We start from the raw sequence: 11,541 nt of genomic DNA on the forward strand, positions 1-11,541 counted from the left end.
CACACTGGACTAATGTCACAAAGACCGTCTTCCCCTTCCAGGTGGAGCCGGAGGAGTTTTAAAGCAGGGGGAGGCCCGGGTGAACGGAGGGAGGCTGCGTGCAGGGGCAGCAGGAGCGGGGCCCTTAGCCATCTGCCTTCATGACCCTGAACTTGCGGGCATCCATGGCCGCTGTTTCCGAATGTAGCCGGGCCTTATCTTCTGGGAAAGTTTGGTCCTTCGCTCCTCAAGGCCAGTGGTCTGCGAATCTCAAGGGAAGTCAGTGAGCTCTGCAGCAGCTCGCGGGACTCAGGCCTGCAAGCAAGGAGCGCATGAGCTGGAAGCAAGCTGCCCTTCACGCTGCCCGGAGTCCGTGGACACTCGTTCCAGCATCTTCATTTGCTTTATGTATTCAGCCGCCTTTTCTGTGCGGGGTAGAGCCGTGGGGTCCCACCACCTGAGATAAATCCCCCCTCAGCTACTTAATAATTATGCACCCCTGTGCGCCATTAATCAAACTTTTTTTTAGCTCCATTGATTTTCTAGTCTGAAATCGAGAAAATAATAGCATCTCCTTATAAGGGTGACGAGCAGATCAGAGAGATGGTGAATGTAAAGCTCTTGCCAGTGCAGGTTGTCCCCAATCCCCCCACAACTGCTGAGCAGTATTATCTCGGTTGTAGGGGGTGGGTAGTAGAGTCCATTAGTGGAGGGATGCCTGGGGGGCTCAGTCGTTAAGTGCCTGCCTTCGCTCAGGTCATGGTCCCAGGGTCCTGGGATCGAGCCCTGTGTCAGGCCCTCTGCTCAGCAGGAAGCCTGCTTCTCCCTCTCCCACTCCCCATGCTGTGTTCCCTCTCCCGTGCTATGTCTCTCTTTGTCAAATAAATAAATAAAAATTTTTTTTAAAAAGAGTCCGTTAATGAAGAAAGCGACAAACATAGTCATTATGAAGAGCCTGATTCATTGTTTTCAGGATCCCTGGTAGTATCTTTCAAGTTCATTTGCTTGTGGATTCAAACTTCTATTACTTTGAGGAAGTAGGATTTTTTCATAAGAGTGAGGGTAAGAGTTTTATCTGTTGCTCCTAGTACTGGGCCTGGCGTGCAGGAGGTACTCCTTCAACGAAGAGTGGCTGTTACAGTCATTCCAGGTGCTAGGGATGCAATGAGGAATGAAACAGAATTGGTCCTTGTCAGCTCAAGTCTTGGTTTCTAGTGTTTGTTGCATGAATTAATAAGAAACCGCCTGTTTCAAGACTTTTGCATCTTCACAGGCTGATTATTTGCTCCATGCAGTCACTTTGACTCCATATCTAGTAGAAGACAAAGAACTTCTTTTTATTTCATCACATTCTAATCCTAAATTACAGTCATTAGTCAGGGAATCTCTCATTCATTCTCTCTCTGTCTCCATCTCTTTTGCAACACAAGGGTAAAATGTGTTACATATATGAGCAGATGTTATTTCAGAGTGAGGATAATGAGGTTCTGCGTGTCTTTTCTGGCTTTACGGCCAGGTAGTGTAACAATTTTATTTCTCAATAGGATTTCTCAAACACCCATGACAGGGTTGCCAAACACCATTACTGCATCTTTCCCACTCAAGGACTAATTGCTCTCTCTGTAGCATTCTGCCACATACTCAGTAATAGTCAGTTCATGGTACTTCCAGGGGCGGGGTGGGGGGATGCGTTTGAACAACAGAACTTTAAGCTGGGAAATTATAAAGTGGTCATAGACTGGTAGAAACCCTTGGTATCTTTACAAAATGTTACCAGTCATCTTTGAAGGACTACAAAGACCACTGTACCTCAGCCAGTTCTTACAGCATTCCTACAGATAAATTTACAGTGGACATGAGCTCACAAAATAAAATCCACGAGGAGACAAGATAACTGAAAGACAGCAGAAACAACAAAGAATGGAATCCGGTCTGAGACTATATGTATTGGGATGTTCAGACACAGAATATATGCAAATAAGATTAATTGTGTATAAGTATATATATATATATATGTTTATGTACATAAAATAGGCATGTTTCATGTGTTTGGGGAATAATAGAGGGATTTGGAAATATCAGCAAAGTATAAGAAACTTTTTAAAAGATAAATTTGAAAAGGAACCAAATGAAGACTATAGTCATTTCAGCTGGCCTCGGAAGGTGAGGGTCCAATGGACGGACGGGTCCCTGAGACCCAGCGGGCTGGTAGGTTTGAGAAGATGCCTCCAGCTGTAAGTAATTCCTGCAGTTCGGATGTGGTAGGAGCTTTCCTGCTACTTACCTCCTGGTTACCTCATATCCTGTTTGGTTCTCTTCCATCACCCCTGGAACATGTTCTTGCATTTAAATCCCTTACTTTAAATTCACTTACTGTGGCTGCTGCTTTCCCGGTTGGGCCCTGGTACATATGTTACTTATGACCCAGCACTTCCCTTGCAGGGTATAGGAATCCTGAGGAATTTTCTCCCATAAGGGAAGATATGTATGAGGATATGTATCACAGCATTATCAGTAGTATCAGTGGGTTGAGGATGGTGCGTGTGTCCATTTCTGTGATGCAAATGAAAAAAAATGGACGAATAACCAGGAATCCGTTAGACGTAACAGTTAGACGTAACAGTCTGACATACTCAGCAACATGGTTAGGCTTTTGGAAACATGGTGCTGGGTGAAGAAACAGTGAGATTCTTTTTACTGCAACGTGATTTATATAAATTAAAAATGCATGCACACCGAACAAAAATATATGTTTTACAAGAACTCCTACAAAGAGTAGGATATACTTCAAGCACTTAGGAATGGTTGCTTATGGAGAAGGCAGAAGAATAGAAGTGAAGATTGGAAAAGGAAAGGGGCGTCTGAATGAGTAAGAGAGGACCTTGCACACCCAACTGAGAAAGGAGCCTCCTGAATTAAACAGTAAGATTAACCAAGATGTTACACCTGCAGTTGGAAAAAAAAAAAAAAATGTTGCCAGAGAAATAGTTACAAGGTGGCACTGAGACACAGTTTCAAAGAATACATTGTGGATTGTGAAAGGTTGAAACAACACCTGCTCCAAAGTCAAGTTAGCTTGCAATAAAGGGCAACCACATGGCACAGAGGGTAAAGCAAAGAGCCAGGGCTGGTGACGAGTCCTGGATGACACAGGGATGTTGTCCGAATTCCATGGCAATGTTATGTGAAGAAGAGGATTCGAGGTCTCCTGATTTTCTTGTCATTTGCACTCAGATCTGAGCAAAGATTATGGGAGTGTCATAACTGAATAGAAATGTACAAAAAAATCCTGCTTCATAGCTTTTTAGGGTCTAATACAGCCTCAAAGGCTGGACTGCTCTCTCAAGTGGGGCTCAAATTATGACCATAATACGTTCAAAAATTGGAAACAAGGAGCATTTGGAGTCTGTTGCGGGGCCTTGAATTCTCATCCAGTGTAGTTAAATTAAAATGTAACAATAATAGAAAATAAATATTTAACCATGATATTAAATTTAACTTCCCCTTGCTTGTATTTTTAGAATTGGTTTATCTTAGTTCAAAAGTGTTCAAGTTCTGGAAGATTCTTTGCATAAAAGGTTGTAGGAGTACTTGAAATAATGACCATCTCCAGAGCCCCCTACATCATCAATATCAGTTGAAAACCACATTATATCTGTTTTTCATTAAGCTTCGAATGAGCTTTGCTCTTCTCTTTACAAATAGAGACTTTAAAGTGTGTTTTGCTCATTAATTCTGAGGCTGCTCCAAACATAATTAACTCCCTCTCAGCAATTAACATATTTGATGGTGTTTATTTGGGCTTTTCTCCATTTGTACAGAATGATGCCAAAAAAATATTTGTTAGGTTGAACTGAATTTTGTTTTCACAGTTTGTGAAGCCAAAGAAGCAATTCAAATAAAACAGTAATCCATTATCGACTCATTAGGCTTATTAAGCTAATGTCTAATGACATGAGATCGAGACAATCACTCAAACTCATGCAACCAATTAGTGGGGGAATCCCATCATAACCCAGAGCTCTACACTGAGTCACCCAGAAAAAAGTTGACTCATAAACCAAGCTAAACAGTCAATATAATATAGTGGCTAACCTGGGTGACCAACCTGGGTTTGAGTCACAGCCCCGCCATTAATAATGTGGGAGAGTCCCTTGCAGTCTCTATACCTCAGTTTCTTCTTAAGGAAAACAGACCTGTTAATATTTTACATCATGTGGCTGTGGTCCGGGTGTGGTACAGAAATCTATGCTTTCTAATAGACATATAATGCAAGTCACCTATGTGAGCCATATATGTAATTTAAAATTTTCTAGTAGTCATTTTTTTTAAAAGATTGAGTTTATTTGAGAGAGAGAGAGAAAGAGAGAGCACGAGGGTGGGGTGAGGGGCAGAGGCAGAGAGAGACTCAGACTCCTGGCTGAGCCAGGAGCCTGATGTGGGGCTCGATCCCAGACTCATCCATGGGGCCAGACTCCTGGGTACGTCCACAGGGTAGCTGGACTTTACTTTCTGCCATACTGACAATCTTTGGAACAGCACTGGGACAGGCAGACACCTAAAATTCACTCTGGCTCATACATACCTTTGCCATTATTCATACCAAGTCAAGCCAACTTTTACTTGAACGTGACCCTTCCAGGCCAGGGCAGTTTCTAACCTGTGTTTTCCACATCACCTTTACTCATCTCATTACCTGAAATAAATACATGACAAAGTTCCAGACTTGGACAAGGCCTTAAGATACCTTAATAACTACAGGGAACCTAGATAATTGTGCTTACACTGGGGTAAGTCCTTTACTGTCTTCATTATTTTTCCTTTAAAATTCCTGTGATAACTATAAAGTGACTTAAGCCTAAATAGCCAGCCTGACAGGTTTCTTCTGGTTTGGGACAATTAATTAAAACATTCTTTAATCTCTCCAAACCACTTCATATACGCACAACATCCAAGCCCATTTTGTTGTGGTGTCTGAGCCTACAGTGTTAAGCACATGAATGTCGGTGCTGGGCTGCCTAGATTTGAATCCTGGCTCTAGTACGCATGAGCTGTGCAAACTCAGGAAAGTGACCTAACCTCTCCGTGCCTCAGTGTCCTCGTCTGTGAAAATGAGACCAGTGATAGCGCTTACCTCGTTGGGTTTTGTGAAGATGAAGTGAGTTATCAGATGAGAAATGCTTGAAAACAGTGCTTAGCAGGTATGTAAGCTCCCAGGAAAGAGGATTCAGAGGATTTCGGAGATGGAGAAACTAAGTAGAGCGAGTGGATGTGTTAGGGATCTGTGCTTCTTAGCATACCCAGGCCAGCTTTGCTGACGCAGGACATGGTGATGCGTAGGTAGTAAGAGCACCCAAACCAGTCTCGCTCCTCTCGGTTGGTGACAATCTCTCTTGAGCCCTTAACTGGGAATCCGCATCTGGTGTGTCCAGTCCCTAGCTTCAGGATCTCCGACAAGTTATTTTTCAAGCATAATATGAGGATATAATCCCTCCTCACAGGCTTCCTGTAAAGGAAGGAAAACAGGAGGTGCCCACTGCTGTCCCCGGCCTATGACAGAGGCTTCCCTCCTCCTAATGTCCACCTGAAGTTTGTCAAGAACAAATAGTTTGAAATTTCATTTTAAAAAGTATTTCTAAGGCGCGCCTGGGTGGCTCAGTGGGTTAAGTGACTGCCTTCGGCTCAGGTCAAGATCCCAGAGTCCCGGGATCGAGTCCCGCATTGGGCTCCCTGCTCAGGGGGGAGCCTGCTCCTCCCTCTGACCCTCTCCCCTCCCATGCTCGCTCTCTCTCTCTCTCTCTCTCTCAATAAATAAATAAATAAAATCTTAAAACAACAACAAAACAAAAAACTCTATGACAGGAGCAGCGCCTTTACAGAAGTCCCAGCACAGCGGGGGACAGTCACCTTCAGCTTTTGCACCAACCGCAAGGCTGGCCTTCAGGCTCCGAGCGGTCCAGGCTCGCGAGTCCCCGGATCTTCACCTGCGTCCACGTGGGCTCTTCGGTCAAGAAAGCTCAGGAGGCGGTTTTGAATGAAGGGGACTTCGTTCTTGGCTCAGGAAATCCGCCTTTCTAGCAGACACGAGGTAGTAGGCTCACGGAGATGACTCTACTTCAACAAACGGAGGGCAAATCTGTAGGTGAAAGCGAGGAGAGGCACGTCGGATGCAAGCCCCCGAGACTGCTTCCACACGGAGCCCTGGTCTGTTCCTGCGGAAGCCCCGGCACAGCCTCTACAGGCCTGGAGTCACCCGGTCCACCACCCGAGGCGGATTCTCTTGGGACTTTCCAGGGCATCAGTAGAAGAATATTTTCCCAATGGGAACGGCTTCTTTTAGGAAGAGCAGCAGATCCTATCCGTGTTGAAAATGAAAACAGTGGAGGACACCTGGGTGGCTCAGTGGGTTAAGCCTCTGCCTTTGGCTCAGGTCATGGTCTCAGGGTCCTGGGATCGAGCCCCGCAGCGGGCTCTCTGCTCAGCGGGGAGCCTGCTTCCTCCTCTCTCTGCCTGCCTCTCTGCCTACTTGTGATCTCTCTGTCAAATAAATAATAATAATAAAATTTTAATTAAAAAAAAAGAAAATGAAAACAATTTGGAACACTGAAAAAATAAAATTAAATTAAACAATAAAAGAAAAGAAAAGCAAGCAGAAAATACCATTCAAAATAGGGCACCGGGATAACTTCTTGCATGCTCTTTCAGAAAAAAGAAAACCTGTTTAGCACAGCTGACTATGAAAGAACGTGCAGGTCATTTCAGGAACTCCAGTAATGGGATGCGCTCGTCTTGTCCCATGACCTCACTGACACTGACATTACCTCATTGCCATTACCGCAGTGACAGTGAAGACAGGACAATCTGCTGACAAGTCTCCGGTTATCACTCTGAGACCTGCTACTACTTCAAGGTCATGAATTTGCTTTCCACAAACCCATGCAAGTGTTAAGACCTAATACTGAAAGGTAGACTATTTATTAAATACGCCGGTAGAAAGAAAAAGAAAGAAAGATAGATAGAAACAAAGAAGCTATTTCCTTAAAATGAAATTAACTTTAATTTTACTATTTAAATCAGCCACAAGACAATTTTAAAGAAAGACTAACACCCGCCCAAATGAAATAATGATGAGACATCATTTAAAACTATTCATTTAAACAAATCCCAGTGGTCCATTCTATATAAATGAAACCTACATATATTTATATATATATATATATATATATATATGACATATATGTATGTATATATACACATAAAGATTTTAAACTGAATTTATAATTTAATATTTTAAAAGAAATATTCTGAGCTATTTCATTTTGTGTATATTAAGCACTTCTGCTTATCAGCTTTTTAGGGAGGCATAAAAACGACTTGTCTTATCTGAGTGGGACTCCTCGCCTGCTGTAAAGTCGGTTACGAGAGCGCTAGCAAGTGTTGTCGCTCCTCGGACACCTAACTCCCGTTCCACACGGGACACTTCAGAACGGTAACAACATTTACGGAGCATCTCCTGTGGCACATCACACACTTCATCTCATTTCATCCTGGAAACAGCTCCGTGAGGTAAGTCCTGTTTATGACGTGGGTAATAAGAGGCTTAACCCACTGAAGTAAGAAGAAACTGAGGCACACAGAGGTTAAATAATTGGCCTAAGGACATCCGGGTACTGAATAAGGGAAGCAGGATTCGAACAGGAGTGGGCTTCAGGGTACACCGACAACATTGAACTTCACCTGAGCCCTCTGCCCCCAGAAAGCAGCTGAGGTACCTCCGACCTTCCTGTGCTCCAGCTAACCTCAAAGGACCCCTTGCCCAGCAGAAGGAGGACCTGTCCTCACCTTCCCTCAGGATCTCCTTTACCTGCCTTGACAAAACCCCAGACCCTCTTTTTTCCTTTGAGACATTCATGCCTCCCTGACGAGAGTGCATTTTGCCCCTTGCAGTAATTGAAATAAAATCATCTCTTTAATTGTCCTGAGCATTTTTACACCAGAAACTTACCCATATTGCCGATTCCTGAGAAAACAAAATCCAATTCAGAGATGCCTAAACCGTGCTCAGGCAATGCATCTTTTGGTGGAGTGGACCACATACGTGTTACCCATCCTCTCAAAAGCATTTCAGGAATTTTGAGCATGGGGAGAGAAAGCAGATCCCTGAGAAGACATGAGGTATGGTCAGTCCAGGGAAAACTCGGACTATTTTTTAAAGATTTTATTTATTTATTTATTTATTTATTTATTTATTTGAGAGAGAGTGCAAAAACAAGAGAGATCTCAGAAGCAGAGAGAGAAGCTGACTCACTGCTGAGCAGAGAGTCCAATGCGGGGCTGGATCCCAGGATCCCAAGATCTTGATTTGAGCCGAAGGCAGATGCTTCACTGACTGAACCATACGGACACCCTGAAAACTAAAACTATTAAAACTGATGTGACAGATTTGCAGTTTTGAAAATAGAACTTCTTTCCTCAAATCAATCAATCTCTTTCCCAACCTGCCCCTTGCCACTCTGCCCCCTTCTCTCTGTCTCTCGCAATGTCATCAAATAGGAACACTCTCGGGGCGCCTGGGTGGCTCAGTGGGTTAAAGCCTCTGCCTTTGGCTCAGGTCATGATCTCAGGGTCCTGGGATTGAGCCCCACATCGGGCTTTCTGCTCAGCGTGGAGCCTGCTTCCCCTTCTCTCTCTGCCTGCCTCTCTGCCTACTTGTGATCTCTGTCTGTCAAATAAATAAATAAATAAATAATCTTTTAAACTTTAAGTTCTCTCAACGTGGTCTGATGAGTCTGGGCAATAGTCGACTCTACCCGAGGGCTCTCTGTACGGGATTGCTTATTGAAAGCACATTGGATGACGACAGCCGGATAGAAAGTGTCCTCGAACACGGACATCAGGTACAGAGATGACCATGACAAAAAAGCTTTCTCCTCCCTTAACCAGCACCCCTAAATTCCTCCCACCTTACTCAAAGTCTTGACATTTAGCTTTCAACAAATATTTGAACCTGGTACGTTCTGGGAACTCCTCTAAGCACTGCAGAGGTAATCTCATGGTTGAGTCTCTCTGTGCCTTGGTTTTTCCATTCTTATACAGTATCAGGAGTAAGGCACACAAGTAGAAAGTTCCCTACCTTCTTCTGCATGACACCTGCTTTCAACTTCCAGGAGGGCAAACTTCAGGACATATAGTAAGGAGTTCGTCTCACTCTTGTCCTAAGTTCACGTGTCTGATACTGTTGGCATCCAAGTTTTCCCTTCTTTTTCTCAATTACCATAGATGGCAAATAAGACATATCACTTTTACAGTGTTCTTTGGCGCAAATTTAATAAACCTTCATTAAAATTTGAGAACTCTCTGGAAGAAGGGAAAAGATATTGGTAAGGTCATTCATTAGAGTTGTTACGTCATCAATGAGAATTATCTAGGTTTCTGTCATTGTCTCTCCTTTATTACAGAACTCACGGCCCACTTAAAGGACGTGTGTCATTTCTTAGCAAGGGCTTTACCTTTGCCCAGCATATTTGTGGTCACCATCATTGTCATATTGCTTTAAAATCCTACTGAAATTACCCACGAGTTATTTTTGTCAGAAGCTGTGTCTCCTTCTTAGGAGGGAGTTACTGATAGAAGACACCTGAGCTGGGGGGCTCGTGCAGACCCCTGGGACAAGGAAGCCTCATGTGTCTGGGGCTGTGCAGACCCTGCCGACTGAGCCGGCCAGGCACCCCAAGTAAATGGAGAATGCAGGAGGCTTCCAAAATTAGCCAGAAAAGCACAGGTTTATGTTGTAGACCCCCTAGAGAATCTGGTGATTACATAGGACCTGAGAGGCCCCAACAAGACAACATTGGGGTTAGGGGCAGAGGGTGGGGAGGAAAAAACCGTGATTAGAGAGACGATCCCTGCAGGGCTACAGGGTAGATGCTGTTCAGAAGGACAGGAGACTCCATTTTTTAAAAAAAGATTTTATTTATTTATTTGACAGAGAAAGAGCAGGCATTAGCGGGGGAGGGAGGAAGCAGCAGAGGGAGAGAGAGAACAGACTCCCCGCTGAGCAGGGAGACCAATGCGGGGCTCCATCCCAGGACCCCGGGACCATGACCTGAGCCAAAGGCAGACGCTTAACCCACTGAGCCCCCCGGGCCCCCCAGGAGGCTCAATTTAAAAAGTGATATTTTGCACCATCAAATAGTAAGATTTTATTTTAGGCAAAGTATTGGGCCTGCTCAGCCTCTGGAATTTCTACGTAAAACTCTGACATTATATTTGGCTGGAGCCCTCACTTATTTAAAACCCGCTTTAAGGACACCTGAGTGGTTCCGTAGGTTAAGCATCTGACTTTGAGTCAGGTCACGATAGCAGGGTCTAGTGGCTGAGCCCCGTGTCAGGCTCCACAGTCAGTGGGGGGTCTGCCCATTGCACTGCTTGTGCACACGCTCCTTCTCTCAAATAAATAAAGGAAATTTTTAAAAGAAATAAAATTAAATAAAAATAAAATAAAATAAAAACCATCTTATTGAGGTATGATTGACACTAAAAAGCTCTATCTATGTAATATTTACAACTTGAGGGGTTTGGAGAGAAGCATATTCCCACAGTCACCATGATCTGTTCTGGCACCACATGCCATAAACATATCCGTATTCCCCCACAGTTTTCTTACCCCCTCTTATTATTATTATCTGGTGAGAGAGAGGGAGAGGGAGGAAGGGTAGAATACTTAGCATGAGGGACACCAGGGTGGCTCAGTTGGTTAAGCGGCTGCCTTCAGCTCAGATCATGATCCCAGCATCAAGGGATCAAGTTCCTCATCTGGGTCCTTGCTCAGTGGGGAGCCTGCTTCTCCCTCTGCCTCTGCCTGCCACTCTGCCTGCCTGTGCTCTCTCCCTCTCTCTGACAAATAAATAATAAAATAAATAAATAAAATCTTTTTAAAAGAAAAGAATACTTAACATAGGATCTATGCTTGTAGCAAAATTTTAAAGATGCTATATTGTTACCTATAGGCATGTTATATCCTCCATCTCTACTACTTACTCACCTTGCCTAAGTGAAACTTCGCAGCCGTTGACTGATACCTCCCCTGTTGCCCGCGGTCCGCAGCTCCCAGAAACCCCCATTCTACTCTTTGCTTCTGTGAGTTGACGATTTTAGGTTCCTCATATAAGGGGTACCACGGAGTATTTGTCCTTCCGTGACTAGTGTATTTCATTTAGCGTAATACCTTCCAGGTCCACCCACGTTGTCTCAAATGTCAGGATTTTTTTTCTTTCTTAAAGCTGAATAACATAATATTCATTGTGAGAATATAACACATTTCTCTATCCATTCAGGCATTGATGGATATTTCCGTTGCTTCCGTGTCTTGGCTGTTGTGAGTAATGCTGCAATGAACATGGGACTGCGTGTATCTCTTTGAGACCCTAATTTCAATTCTTTTGAATGGGAATCTGGACCATACAATAATTCTTTTTTTTTTTTTTTTTTTTTTTTTTTTTTTTTTTTTTTTGAGGAGTTTCCATACTGTTTTCCACACTGGCTGCACCAATTTACATTCCC

Source organism: Mustela lutreola, chromosome 1 (assembly GCF_030435805.1).
Source record: "Mustela lutreola isolate mMusLut2 chromosome 1, mMusLut2.pri, whole genome shotgun sequence".
Lineage (NCBI taxonomy): Eukaryota > Metazoa > Chordata > Mammalia > Carnivora > Mustelidae > Mustela > Mustela lutreola.